Genomic DNA, 15027 nt, shown 5'->3' with positions numbered 1-15027 from the left:
TTAGCTGCACAACAGAAGCACTTTGTAAACTAACAGCAAAGTGGTTTTTGAGGCTAAGCTGTCACTGTCCCCAGGGCTGGCACCAGGCCTGGCATGGAGGAGGTGCCTGCAAAATGTTTAGAGAACAAACTGAAGCTAGGAGGGGAAATCCCCGGTGCTCCCTGTCTTCATTCTGCCACTCACGCAGCATTGTCACGGATACCCAGCTAGACTATGCCTCAGAAGCGATGGCCTTTGGAGACTAGAGGGAACACAGCTGTCTCAGAGGGACCCCAACCCATCATCCACAGTGTGGGAGTCCTGCTCTGCAGAGACGAAGGGTGGAACCTGAGGTATGGGGTCTAGACTGAGGATGAGTCTGAGTGAGAAATTCTTGCCTTTTGTGTATGATCTTCAGAACTCATTTTGTTTCTCTATACTTGAGTTTCCTTGTCGGTATACACGGGACAAGAAAATCTCACCAGAAGGATGCTCTGAGGAGGACATGAAGGGAGGAAGGAGCCCATGTGTGTGAGGGTAATGAATAAGCCAGTGAGTGAAGAACTTCTACCCAGTACTGGAATACTGACTGTTCTGAGCCCAGGACTCGAGCCTTAATCCAATCTGTTTCCTGCCCCATTTCTCCCAGCTGGGCCTTCCGCTCACTCAGAGGCCACAGGGCTAAAGGCTGGCACTACCTGGGGCCACCAACACTCTGACGAGGCCACACATTGTCCTTTGGGTTGCCTGGAACATTTTCTGCCTCTACCCTCAGATACAGATATCCCTCCAGGTCTTGCCCTGATGCTTTCTGGGATGGGGTGAGAGTGGTGGGTGCAACCTGGGTCTCCCTGCCTCCTCCAGGAGCCAGAGCAGCCTGCCTCTGCCTCCCAGAGGTCCAAGCTACCATCTGCTCCCACCCCAGGCCTCAGCTCTTTTCTTAAAATAATTCCTACGGTTTCCTTGGAGACATCTCTCTCACAGAAGAAAGGGAACTTGGGAGGAGAGAGCAAAGCAGCGGGAGAGGTCGAGTCCTGTATTCTGAGCACCTACTGTGTGCCGGCCTGGTCTTTATACTCATTCTGAGCTAGGGGCCTGACCTCCTGGCTGTCGGAGAAAGCCTTGAAGCCCTACAGTCCCTGTTTCCATATCAAGGCGCAAGAAAGCAGGCCCAGGATCTATAGCACCCAAAGGCAGAGACATATTTGGGACTATGAGGAGAGTTCTCAGGCCAGATCCTAATGTCCTGGCCAAGATATGGCCAGACTCCCCAGTTCCTTCTTATCCCTGATGCAGTTCCAAACACCTCTGTGGGCCTGTAAGGCCTAGGCTGGCAGAGATGAGAGGAGTTTCTCAGTTTAAAACGAGACGAAGTCGCCTCAGGCCACAGATACATTAACAGCTCAGGTGGTAGTGTGCTATCAATCCCCAGCACAATATAAATGAGGAACAGCAGAACACCCCAAATCCCAGAACTGAGAAGGTGGAGGCAGAAGGATCAGTGAGTTTGAGTCCAGCCTGGCCTACCTGAGAGACTGTCCTGGGGAGGGGTGGGGCTGGGTGGAGCATCCCCAGCCTTGAGCAGTCACATGGCGGGGAGTGGGAGGAGTGAGGGCCTATTACTGATTTCCCGTGAACAGTAAGAAAGGCCCTAGACAGTCATTTCAGCTGCTTCTCCCAAGGCCCCAGCTGGACTCACAAACCCCATTTTCCAAGTAAGAAACCGAGGCCGGAAAAAAAAGTGAGTTCATGCATAAAGTCAGGGTGTGGCAGAGGCAGGAGACTCTCTCAGGCAGAGAGCACTTGCTCAGATTGCCATCCCCAGACCAACACAAAACCTTGAGGGGGGTGGGAGGGCTAGGTGGGATTGCGGGAGGCCGTTTGCCCTTCCACAGCAAGGGAGAAGTAAAGGGGTGTGAGCCACAGTCCCTCTCTAGCCCCCACACTCTCAAGACAGCTCTAAAGCCAATGTCACCAGGGAAACACACACAGGCATCTGCAGAGGAACATCCATCTCCCAGCTGCTTGAGCACCCTGCGAGCCTCTGTCAGAGTTATGCAGTTTCAGTCTCACAACTGTAACTTAATGTGTCCTCTGGGGACCCTGAGCCACCCCTTCTGGTTAGTCCCATCGGTGTGTACATGTGCGCTGGCTCCCAGCTGCCTTCTGTTCTTTCATATTGGAGGGCTATGGGCTATACTCAGCATGACAGGTCTTACTGCAGGGTCTGCAGAAGGCAGGGAGAGAAGGAAAGGGTTGCAGGTAGAGGCTGGCATGGGGCAGAGGCTGGCATGAGGCAGAGGTTGTCCGAGTGCATCCCCAAAGTCAGTGGCAGAGGTGAGACCCTGGCAGTAGTTTTGCTCTGGAAAGACCCTCAGCTGAGGGCAAAGGGCTTGACCTTCATCTCAGAAGCAGAGTAGAGCCAGCCTAGGGCTCAAAACCCAGTCAGGGTGTGAGCCATGTTCTGCTTTGCCAGATCTCTCAGAGGCTAGGATGGAGGAATATAGAGGAGAGACCATGAGGCTTGGGGAATGGGGCCCTGGAGAGGCCATAGAGAGGGGGTGAGTCCTTAGGGAGGAAGGCCATGGAGAAGGGGTGAGGCCATAGGGAAGAGAGTTTTGGAGAGGGGATAAGGCTGTGGGGTGAGGCCGTGGGAGAAGGGCTGTGGAGAATATGGTGAGGAAGGCTGCTGGGGTCCAGGCCTCACTTGTGTGAGGAGAGGAAGGCAAAAGTGGGGGAGATGCCCAGGAAGCCAAGTCCACAATGGCTGCTTCTGGAGCATGTGGGGTGAAAAAAGGACAGAAATTGAGGCTCTGGTTTGGGGGACTGGAGTCTAGGCACAGGAAGGAGTCCCCAAAGTCCACTCGGAGACTTCTGCGAATGACGTCTTGGGCTCATCTGTTAGCTCATTCTTCTGGTGGCTCTGCATCTCAGAGCAAGAAAGAGGAGCCATGTGGAGTCTCTCTGGAACATCCCTATGTCCTGTGAGGGCTGGATGAGAGGCCATCGTTCTCCTCAGAAGGTTAGGCGCAGGGTGGGCACAGGGTGATGTGAGGAAGGTAAGGTGCAGGGTGATATGAGGAAGGTTAGGTGCAGGGTGATGTGAGGAAGGTTAGGGGCCAGGAGGAAGCTAGAATTCCATCTTTATGGCCAAAGCTTTCCTCCTGCTCTCAAGGAGTCTCCTCATGATCCAGCACCTTAGAAGACAATGGCAGGAAAATGTGCAATGAGGGAGCGGCTGGGCCTGCAGAGATGAAGACTGAAGGCATGGAGTGGACAGGATTACTGATAGAGAGTCAGGAAACAGCCAGGAAAATCACTGAACTCCTTAAGAAATGACAAATTTAGCTATTAATCCCAGCACTGGGGAGGCACAGGCAGACAGGTGAATCTCTGAGTTTGAGGTCAGCCTGGTCTACAAAGCGAGTTCCAGAGCAGCCAGGGCTACACAGAGAACCTTGTCTCAAAAATGAACCAATAAACAAACAAACAAATGAGTAAGAAGAGGCGCTGGGGGGTTGGGGATTTAGCTCAGTGGTAGAGTGCTTGCCTAGCAAGCGCAAGGCCCTGGGTTCGGCCCCCAGCTCCGAAAAAAAGAAAAGGAAAGAAAAAAGAACCAAGAAGAGGCGCTGGGGCTAAGCAGGCAGAATGCCTTGAGAAGGCAGCGTTTAAGGAAAAGGGTAAAAGGACCCAGCAGTGCTGACATTCCTATAATCCTAGCTTGGGGAAGCAAAGCAAGAGGCTCAGGAGTTCAAGGACATCCTCGGCTACAAAGCCAATTCAAGGCTAGCTCGGACTCCATGAGACTTCTGTCGCAAAGACCAAATCAAAATGATAACGAAACAGAAGTAAGCCACAAAATGCAAAAGCAAAGGGGACCAAGGGTGTCTGGGTGGGTGGAAAGTAATCCAGGCAGAGGGCGTGGCCTATGCAAAAAAGTCTAAAGGTGGGAAACACACACACACACACACACACACACACACACACACACACACGCATGCATACGCACACGCACAAAGTTAGATTAAAAAACAACAACAAACTCTAGGGGTCGAAAGAGATGACTGTGGGTTAAAAGCACTGACTGTTCCTTCAGAAGATCTGGCTTTAGTTCCCAGCACCCACACTGTTTATGGCTCACAACCACCTGTAACTCTAGCTCCAGACTGGGCACCCTCCCCTGGCTTCCTTGGTACCGGTACTCTTATGGGCACATAAACAGTTAAACATAAAATAAACTGAATTTTCTTTTGTCTTTCCTTTTCTTTTTTTTAAAGACAAGGTCTCACTATGTAGCTGTGGCTGCCCTGAAACTCATTACGTAGCCCAGGCTGGACTTGATCTAAGATCTGCTTGCCTCTGCCACCCAAGTATTGGGAATAAACACCTGCACCACTATGCTAGCTAGCCCTGGGTTCAGTCCTCAGCTCCGGAAAAAAAAAAAAAAAAAAGAGTTGCTGTGGTCATGGTGTCTCTTCACAGCAGTCAAACCTTGACTAAGGCATGGGGTAACACCAAGTATGCTCGGGAAGGACTATAAGGTTGCTAAGGGGTAGATGCCCCAAGGAAGTCATGCCACACAGAGGCAGATCTATCTGTCTCGGCCTTGGGCTTAAGTGAGATTAAAGAAAAATATCTCCCAAGAAGCTGAGAGCTGGCACCCAGTCAAATTCATGCCTGAGTTTTAAGAATTGATTTGGTTTTGAAATATTTAAACTGAAGCCAGGTGTGGTGGTCCACACCTTTAACCCCAGTACAGAAGAGGCAGAGGCTGGTGGCTGGATCTCCGTGAGTTCTAGACTAGCCAGAGCTACACAGAGAGACCGTTGTCTCAAAACAAAACAGCATTCGAACTGAAGATTACAAGTTAAAGTGAAAAATAAACTAGAATACAATGGACCTGAGCATCTAAAGTTGGCCCTGGAAGCTGAGCATGGTGGCATGGTTGGCCTATCATCCAAGCCCTCCGAAGGCAGAATGGGGATCTCCATGAGTTTGAGACTGGCCTGACCTATGCAGTGGGTTCCAGGCTAACCACAGCTACATAGTGGGACTCTGTCTCACATCAGCAAAAGTTGGTTCTAGAGAGCAGAGCAGAGCAGAGGGAAGGGGAGGAAAATAATACAAATTCTAACCTAAGTTCTAACCCCAATGAGTGAGGAAAGGCCATCAGCACAGCTGCTGCAGGCATTTAAACGATAGTGAGAAAATATCACAAGCATCTTAAAGGGCAGAAATAGAATGATTTAATTGATACAGACATCCCTGAAAAAGCATAGCATTCTAGAATAGATTTAGAAAAAATTTAAATACCGACTAGCCCTATATCTAGTAAAGAAATTAAATTTGTGACTTAAAAATCTCATGAAGAAAGCCAGGAAGTCTCACTGGCTTATCTCCCCCCGACCTCAGAGAATAGTGTATCAACCCCACAAATTCCTCTGGGGATGCTGGGCACTGGTGGCCCACACCTTTAATCCCACACTTGGAAGGCAGAAGCAGGTGGATCTCTGAGTTCCAAGACAGCCAGGGCTACACAGAGAAATCCTGTTGGCGGTGGGAGGATTCCTCTGGAGAAAGAAAAGGTGCAAATACTTCCTGATTCTGTGTCTGAGTTCAGCCCTAACTGGTTACGAAGTTTTGAACATTACAAGATAGCACTTTTATGAATGAAGATGCAAAAATACTGAAGAAAAGGTTAGTATTAGCAATTCTGGGAATAGGTAAAAATCATACCAATCAGAGATGAATGTGGTGTATCCCAACTTGTCTGCCATTCAAAAAGAAGTGTAAGAGGTTGTTTTGTTTGTGTTGTTGTTGTTCTTAGGGTAGCCCTGTATGTCCTGGAACTTGACCTGTAGACCAGATCAGCAATGTGTCTGTCTGTGCCTCCAGAGTGCTGGGATTAAAGGCGAGCGCACCACCATTCCCAGCACACTTGTAACATTTTTAAGTTACATTTGTATTTATTGATGTGACGGGACTACACACATATGGCTGTCTGATGACCTCTTACCGGAGTTGGTACCCTCCTTCCGCCATGTGGGTCCCAGGTTGTCAGATTGGAGACAGATGCCTTTACCCACCATCTCAGAATCACCATTTTAACAGAATGGCCTAAAAGTGACTTCAAAAGATGTAGGAATTTTTATTTGGTAAAATTCAACACCTATCAATAGTTCAAAAAATGGTTAGCACCATTTTTTCATTTTATGAAGAGCACATAAGAAACCCTACAGCCCACAGCATACTTACCACTGGGAAGTAGAACACTTTCCCCTTTAGATTAATAGCCTACCACCACTACATTAATTCCGTGTTGTGTTATAGTCAATGAAATAAGGCAAGAAAAATGTGCAAATTGGAATAGAAGATAAAAAACACAATTTTTCACAGGTGACACTGTGCACGTGGGAAAACCTTAAAGAATGTATAAAAGACTAGCAATGAAAAAGTGAATTGAGGACCTGGGGAAATGGTGTAGAAGATGAAGCACTTGTTGTGCTAGCATAGGACCAGAGTTTGAATCCCCGGAGCCATGGAGAGCCAGATGCAGATTTGGTAGTGTATATCTGTAACTCTAGGATGCCTCTGGCAAAAACTGGTGGCAGAGACAGGAAGTCCCCAGGAGCTCATGGACCAGCTCGCCTGGCCTAGCATCAGTGAACAGCAAAGGGACCCTGAATCAAAGTGGAAGGTTGTGGACTGACATGCAATGTTGTCCTCTGACCGCCACAACTCGCACATGCCTATTTGCCCACAGAGACATGCACATACACGTGAGACATATACCACACATACATCCTAGATACATACAAAAATTTAAGTGAGTTTAGGGGGAGAAGAGATGGCTTGATGTTTTTTAAAGATTACATCCATTTATTGTGTATAGGTTCTCGAGGGTGCCATGAGCATGTGGCAGTCAGAAGACAGTTTGAGGGAATTGGTTCTCTCCTTTCCTCACATGAGTGCCAAGGATCAAACTCAGTCACCAGGCTTGGGGGCAAGTAAGTGTCTTTACTCACTGAGTCATTTCACTATTTCCCCTACTTTTGTGGTGAGGATCTCACTCTGTAGACCAGGCTGGCCTTGAACTCACAGAGTTCCACCTGCCTCTGCCTCCCAAGTGCTGGGATTAAAGGCTTGTGCACCACTCTAGCCTTTCCTTGATGTTTTTCAATAGGCAAACGATCTTAAGACCACCCCGACAGCTGGCTGTACGTTCATGAGAACTGCTCAGTCCCTTATTGGTTCAGTGTCTACAAATCAACATGACAACACCGTGTACCTCTACAGACACATCTATTAGAATGACAGAAATCAAGAGCACTGCTGTCAGATGCTGCTGGGAATGTGAGGCCACAGGAACACACACTCCTGATGGGAAAACTAAGTGGTAAGTCACGTTGGCACGTCTCACAAAACCCAACACAGCCTTCCCATGTAACTGGGCAACTGCACCCTTGGTACGCGTCCACAAGGGATAAGAACATAACCATGCAGAACGCTGTACCTAAATGTTTACTGTGGATCTGCCCATGACTGCCAAAACTGGGAGGCAAACAAAATGTTCTTCAAAGAGGGGAATGAGTAAGAAAGCTGTGACCCAGCCAATCCGTGGAATAGTATTCAGTGTTAAAAAGGAAATGATCTATCCAGTCATGAAAGGCAGACCCAGTGGAGCCTACAATGTATATAACTAAGTGAAACAGGACATCTGTCTTAGTTAGGGTTTTACCGCTGGGAAGAATCACCATGACCACGGTGATTCTTATAAGGGAAATCGTTTAAATGGGTCTGGTTTACAGCTTCAGTCGTCGTTGCGTGGAGATAGGCATGGTGTTGAGAGTTCTTGATCCACATCTTGATCCACAGGCAGCAGAAGTGACAGTGTTCCACACTGGTCATAACTTGAGCATATGAGATCTCAAAGTGCCTTCCCTCACAGTGACACGCCCACTTCAAAAAAAAACCCGCCATACTTCTTAATAGTGCCACTCCCTATGGGCTAAGCATTCAAACACAAGTCTATGAGGGCCATTCCTCTTCACCATCTGAGAAGGCTTAGGATGTTTCTAACCACATGGCAATCTGTAGAAAGTAAAATCATAGAGACAGTAACAAGATCATTGGTTGCCAGAGGCTGGGGGAGAAGGAAGGGATGAACTGGACAATTGCAGAGTATTTTTAGGGCAGTGAAAATTCTCCATTTGATGGTACAATGGCGGATGTGGGCCATTATGAATCAGGTTCAGAGAATGTGCTGTACCCACAGAGAAATGCAAGTCAACAGTGGATTCTGGGGTCAACTAAGCACCGGTGTTCTTGATTGTAACAAGTGTAGCCGTCTATACAGGAAGGACAGAACATTGGAAACACTGTATCTTTGGCTCAACCTCTCTGTGAACTTAAACAGCTCTAAAACAAAACAAAACAAAACAAAACAAAACAAAACAAAACAAAACAAAACAAAACAAAACCACATCAAAGTGCTACGCTGGGGCTGCAGCTCAGTGCCCGAGAGCACGCCAGTCCCTGAGCTCCAAGCTTAGCACCAGACACACATTCACAGAAAAGTCTTTTCAAAACAAACAAACATACAATCGCCATACTACACAGCATTTGAGGCTAGCCTAGGCTATATGGCCAAAGAATGCCTCATGTTTATAATTCCAATATTTGGGAGACTGAAGCAGGAGAATTACCACAAGTTCAAGCTCAGCTTGGGCTACATTATCAGACCCTGACTCCCTGACTTAAAAAAAAAACTAAGAAAAATGAAAAAGAAATACTACTTAGCAATAAAAAATAAAAAAGGAACAAAAGCAGGCACACAGGTCCACACACCACCATGAATGCAACTCTCAAGGGAATTTATGCCAATTTCAAAAAAGCCAGTGCCCAAAAGTCACATGTAATATGTTCCCAGTTATGTAACATCTTTGAAATGACAGAATCATTGAAGCGGAGGGTAAACTGGTAATGACTTGTGGGGCAGGGGCATTAGGGATAAAGGGAGGAAGCCCATACACACATACTTGTGTGCAAAGTAGTACATGGAGAGATCTGAGGCCAGTAGATCCTCCTCCGCCACTGTCCCAAGTGATGTCACCACCCGGAGTGATTTCAGACTGTGGGTGTGCAGGACGTTAGGGAGCCAGTTGGTAAAGACAACATGGGAGTGCTGTCTTTTCCCTCCCGGCTCCTATGCAATCTACTATCATCTCAAGCTGACATTTAAAGCACACACACCATCTAGCAGGTGCTGGGGGGATGATGGTTCAGAGGGTAAAGAGCCTACCGTGTTAAGCACAAGGACCCGAGTTTGGATCTGCAACATCCACGTAAAAAGCCAGGCAGGACAGCACATGTCTGTAACACCAGTGCTGGGGGACAGCGAGAAAGGCTCACCGGTCAGTCTAGCAATCAGTGAGCCCCAGGTTCAGTGAGAGACCCTGTCTCAAAAACATGAGAGGGCGAGTAGTGGAGCTGTGCACACCCACAGTGAGCCTCTGTACACCTGCACACCTGTGACCTCTGCTCACACGGTGCGAGCATGTGCGCCTGCAACACGTGGGCATCTCACAGGTACTTCTGCACACGGGGAAACCGTTACAGGAAGTGAATTAGCGAAGTAACAGTCCAAAGGAGAAGCAGTAGATTGGGGTGCAGAATAGAGTCCCAGACCCACAACCTGGCTAGTGAGGCTACTGGGAGATGGAGGTTTGGGGTAAAAGCTTCCAAAATTAGATGATGTCCCTACAGAAAGTGAAATCTTGATGACTGCTACACAAAAGGAGATTCATTGTAAACATAGATCTATGTAAAAACAGAGGCATTGAAGGTTCCAGAAGCCAGGCACTGTGACCCAAGGGGCTTGGACGAGCAAGGTGGAAAGAGGGGAGCCAGCCTGGAACTCCAGTCCTGTGATCTTAGACCCACTGCTGGCCACTGTAAACTCCCTCTACACAACCACTGCTGGTTTCTTAGAGCTATGGACACAGGGTCCCAGTTATGAGAAAGTCCCCACCAGCAGCAGGGAAGGAACTGGAAACCCTGTTTCTTCAATTATGTCAGTTTGCATCTTGTCACTGAAGGAAGTGACACCCCTTCCTTCAGCCTCCCTTACCTGCCGATTTGTTTTTAAGACAGGGTCTTACATAGCCCGGATTGACCTTGAACTCACTAAGACCTGATACTCATGCTCTGCCTCCCTAGTACAGCGTTCACAGTGAGCATTGCATGTCCGGTTTATTTCCTGAAAATCCGGCAGTAGATTCCTAGAACTCGAAAGGCTCTTGGAGACCATGTAGTGCAAAATCCTCACCACAGAGTACCATAGCCTGACAGGATTTTCCAAGTTACCCACATCTGCCGAGTGGACAAGGGGCTGACGCAAGCCCATGGCCCTTCTCCTGCAGCGTGAAAAACCCAAGGATCCTGCAGACAGAAGGTTCTTTTGCAGTTAATTGGTGGTTGACTCATTTGTGGGCAAAAATCTGACCTCAATGGATACAAAGCTGTTTTATGCCAATTAGTGTGAGTATTTACGTGTTTTGCTGCAGAAATATCAATTAGTTTCATTAGAGGCTCTGCCCCAGACACAAGGGTGTCCTGGAGCTGGGTGTCGAAGGAGTCATTTGTTAAACGTTTGCAGATGCTGTAAGCTGTTCAGTTAGTGCCTCAACACTCCAAGTTTCAGCTCTGCAAATGAAGCAGTGCCACAGGGCAGACCTTCTAATTGCCAGAGAAGCACACCCACTGTCCTGGCGAAGCTGGGGGAGCCATAGATGGGGAAAAGAACCTCTTTACTTTTCCAGAGAATTCCACTTAATCTAAAATTCACGGAATGGGGGAGGGGACAGACATAAACACATCAAATTGGTCAGCGTCGCCGACCTACGTAAAAACCAGTTCTGTGTCATTAATTATGAGAAAATACAAATTACAACTGCAATTAAATCCCATTACAGAACCATCAGAATAGCAAGAATTAAAGCCCAGCCACGCTGAGCACTGTGAGGTCTCTGAGCCCTTGAAAGTCTCAGGAATTTGGCCCGACCACGTGACTAATATTGGCGACACCGGCCCATTTCTATGTACTGCATTTCCGGGTGATTTCCTGAGTATCCACCCAAGCAAAGGAAGTCCCGTGTTCACACAAAGTGCTTCCTAGTCTTATGTGGAAACTTTATTTATAATAGTGACAAGCTAGAAACTACTCAAATGTCCTTTAACTGTATGAATGAACTGTGGTGTGCTCAGAAACCAGGAGGCCAGATGATCACCATGGAAGTCTCTTGACAGTCTGTCTCACAGACAAACACCAGGTGAAGGAATGCAAGGCAATGGGGCTGAGAGATAGCTCAGTGGGAGCAGAGCTTACATTCCCACCACCTATGAGGGGGTACCATGTGTGCCTGTAACCCCAGCCAGTTCACCTACATCAGTGAGCTCCAAGCTCAGTGGGAGACTTTGTCTTAAACAACCAGTGGAGAAGCTACTGAGGGAAAGCCCTGACCTCTGACCTCTGGCTTCCATACCACATGCTTGCATTAGCAAGAGTATCCAAATGCAATGTAAACACACACACACACACACAAACACACACACACACACACACACACACACACGTCGGGAGCCAGGCTGATCTGAGGCTTTCCCTGAGGAGAAGGATGTAGGTCCTTGTCTTAAACCAGAAACACACTTGGCACAAGGCAAAGTTTTTCAACCTCCTGACTCCGTCTCTCCTACCTTCTTTATCTTCTGTCCTCTGATCCCCTCTCTCTCAGGAATCTGTCACTGAAGAACGACCTGCTGGTCTAGGCCACACACACATACATAACATACACATGTACACACACACATACACAGACACACAATATGCCACAGCCTAATTTGTATCATATTTCGTAACAGATCAGTGACGTGGTAGGCATCACAACAGAGGTTTCCTTTTTGGATGGAGATTTCCTCTGCCTGCTAAGAATTCTCTCTCTCTTGATTTAGATGAATTACTACACACGTGTATATACCTAATACAATGCACACTCAAAATCATTGCACTTTACCCAGTGGGTACTGCACACCTGTGATCCACAGAGGTAAGACGGGAGTCATGAGTGCAGGGTCAGCCTGGGCTACACAGCGAGATCCTTTTGGGGAAAGATATTAATTCACCTTACTATATGTATGGCTCCCATAATACCAAATTTAAATATTTTGTCAAATAGTCATCAAACCGGCTAAGTCTTGTATATTTTGAATGTGTTTATATGTTTATGTATATGGGTGTGTGTGTGTGTGTGTGTGTGTGTGTGTGTGTGTCTGTGTGTGTATGTGTGTGTGGTGCAGCTGTATGGAGGCCAGAGATTGACTTTGTGTGTGTCATTCCTTAAGAGCTGTTCACTGTGTGGGCGTGTGTGTATATGTATATACAATATATATATACATATGTTGTAATATATATGTGTTATGTGTGTGGTGTACATATGTATGTATAGAATATATACAGATATGTTGTGATATATATATGTATATATATATATGTTACATTGTGGTGCACATATATACGTGGTATAAATAATGTATGCACACATACACATGTGTACACACACACCACTACACGGTCCTATTTGTATAACATTTCATGTGTGGAAGCCAGAGGACACCATGTGTCCTGCTCTGGATCTCCATTGCCCTTTGAGACAGGATCTCTCTCTGAACCTGGAGTAGGCTGGAGGTCAGCAAGCCCCAGCTGCCCGGCCCTCCCAGCAGAAGGGATGTCAGGCATGTGTGATCACCCTCAGCCTTTTACGAGGCTTCTGAGGATATGAACTCAGGTCCTTATGTTTGTGTGGCACACAATCTTCTTCACCGGACCATCTCCCCAACCCCATCTTGAATGGTTTTTGTTTTGTTTTGTTGTGGAGACAGAGTGTCCCCCTTGGGACCCAGCCCTCTCCAAATAGGCTGGGTTGGCTGGCCGAGTGCTACCGGAGTCTCCTGGCTCTGCTTCCTCCGTGCTAGGATTCTAGTGCTTCAGTGTTAGCTCCGTCTCAGGCCTCCACTCTGGTGCTTCGAACCTCATGCCAATTATCTCTCTCACCAACTAAGATGAACTGACTCCTTAGTCCAGGACTTGTGGCTTGAATTTTTTTTTTTTTAGAAAAAAAAAAAACCAAACGTACAGTTCAATTGTTCTAAGTGTGAGAAACATAAAAATGAAGCTCATGATATTCCCAGGTGCCCAGCAGAGGCAAAGTCATGGCTTCCCCAAGCACCAGGGCAGTGGTCAGTGAGCCTCCATGGGCACAGGTCTAGCTGGGAAGTGAAATTAAATTCACCTCACATGCTCTCTCACACACAAAGCCACCTTAAGTTAAGACAGAAAAACAGAAGGAGACTGCACAAAGAGCAGGCCACACTTCGAGAATAAAAAACGTGATTGATGATGTAATGCTCTGAAAGGTTAAACTGCAGGTGAACCTCAGTGAACAGCAGAAAGCCATCTGAAATGGGGGTGGGTGAGAGAGGGAGGGAGGGAGGGAATGAGGGACAGAGAGGGGAGGGAAGGGGAAGGGGGAGAGGAGAGGGAGAGATGGAGGGAGGGAAAGCGGAAGGGGAGGGTGAGGGGAGGGGGAAGAAGTGATGAAGGGAGGGAGAGAGGGAGAGATGGAGGGAAGGAGGGTGAAGGGAGAGAGAGAGAGTTTGGTTTTTGGTTTTGAATAGACATGGAGGACAGGCAGAAACAGTCTAACATGTGTATTGGGTGTCTCTAGACACTACAGAGAATCAGAGAGAACTTTCCAGAACTGCTTTAAAACAAGAATCTTTAGACTCAGGAATTGAACTCCAAAATGGCATTTAGACAGTGTAAGGACAAACAACACTGAGGACAGCTTAGAGAGCCCGAAATCAAAGCACTGCCTGCCACAGACACACAGATCTGAGGAGCCTCTGGCCAGTGAGAAGCCCTTTCCAGTGCCAGGCAGAAGCCACCAGCGGGGGAGGCTCCCATTCTGCTGCTCTAACTCCTACCCTGGAGGATATTTTATGCTCTCAAACCCAGAGTAGGAATCCCCCAAGTACTGGTGCCTCCCTCCGCAGGACTCCTACTCTGAAGCCTCTTCTGTAACAGTCACATAAGTCTGAAACTGACACCACCTGAAGAGCCAAGTCCCTGTTCCCTCAACTGGAACTCCATCCTTCTCCCAACCTGTGTCCCTCGTTCCTTCCGCTCTCCTTGAGGTCCCTCGGCACCCTATGTCTTTCCATCTCTCTGACATCATGTTCTTCCTGGCAAGCTTTACTTCAGGGTGTGTTTAAGGCAAGTGCTCATCCGGTGATGTTGACTTTAAATGTCTCTCACAAACGGAAGCCTGCCTGTTGCTCACCCCACGCAGTGCTTGCCCACTCTATATAGACATGTATTTCAGTAGCCTTGGCTATAAAAAAAAATTGTGACTTTTTAAGATTTATGTATTTATTTAGTGTGTGTGCGTGTGTGTGTGAGTGTGTGTGTGTACATGTGTATGCATAGGCATATGTGGACATGAAAATGCCATGGTGCATATGTGAAGTCAGAAGACACCTTCCAGGAGTTGGCTCTCTCCTTCCACTTACTGAGTCCTGGAGATTACACATGAATCATTGGATAGCAGGTGCCTTTACCACTGAGCCATCTCTCTGCCCAGCTATGCCTTTTAACTTGGTTTTCCACATATGAACAAAAAAAAAAAAAACAAAGGTGAATAATAGTAGTAATTATAATCAGTAACATGTACCAAATACTAACACCTACCGAGTACTAACACCCACCAAGTACTAACACCCACTGAGCACTAACACATACTGAGTACTAACACTCACTGTAATCACTGTTTACTAACACCCACTGAGTACTAACACCCACCAAGTACTAACACCCACTGACTACTGACACTCAGAGTACTGACACCCACTGAGTACTAACACCCACCAAGTACTAACACCCACTGAGTACTGACACTCAGAGTACTGACACTCAAGAGTACTGACATTCACTGA

Source organism: Rattus norvegicus, chromosome 3 (assembly GCF_021556685.1).
Source record: "Rattus norvegicus strain SHRSP/BbbUtx chromosome 3, alternate assembly SHRSP_T2T, whole genome shotgun sequence".
Classification (NCBI taxonomy): Eukaryota; Metazoa; Chordata; class Mammalia; order Rodentia; family Muridae; genus Rattus; species Rattus norvegicus.
Note: the sequence above shows the minus strand (reverse complement) of the source record.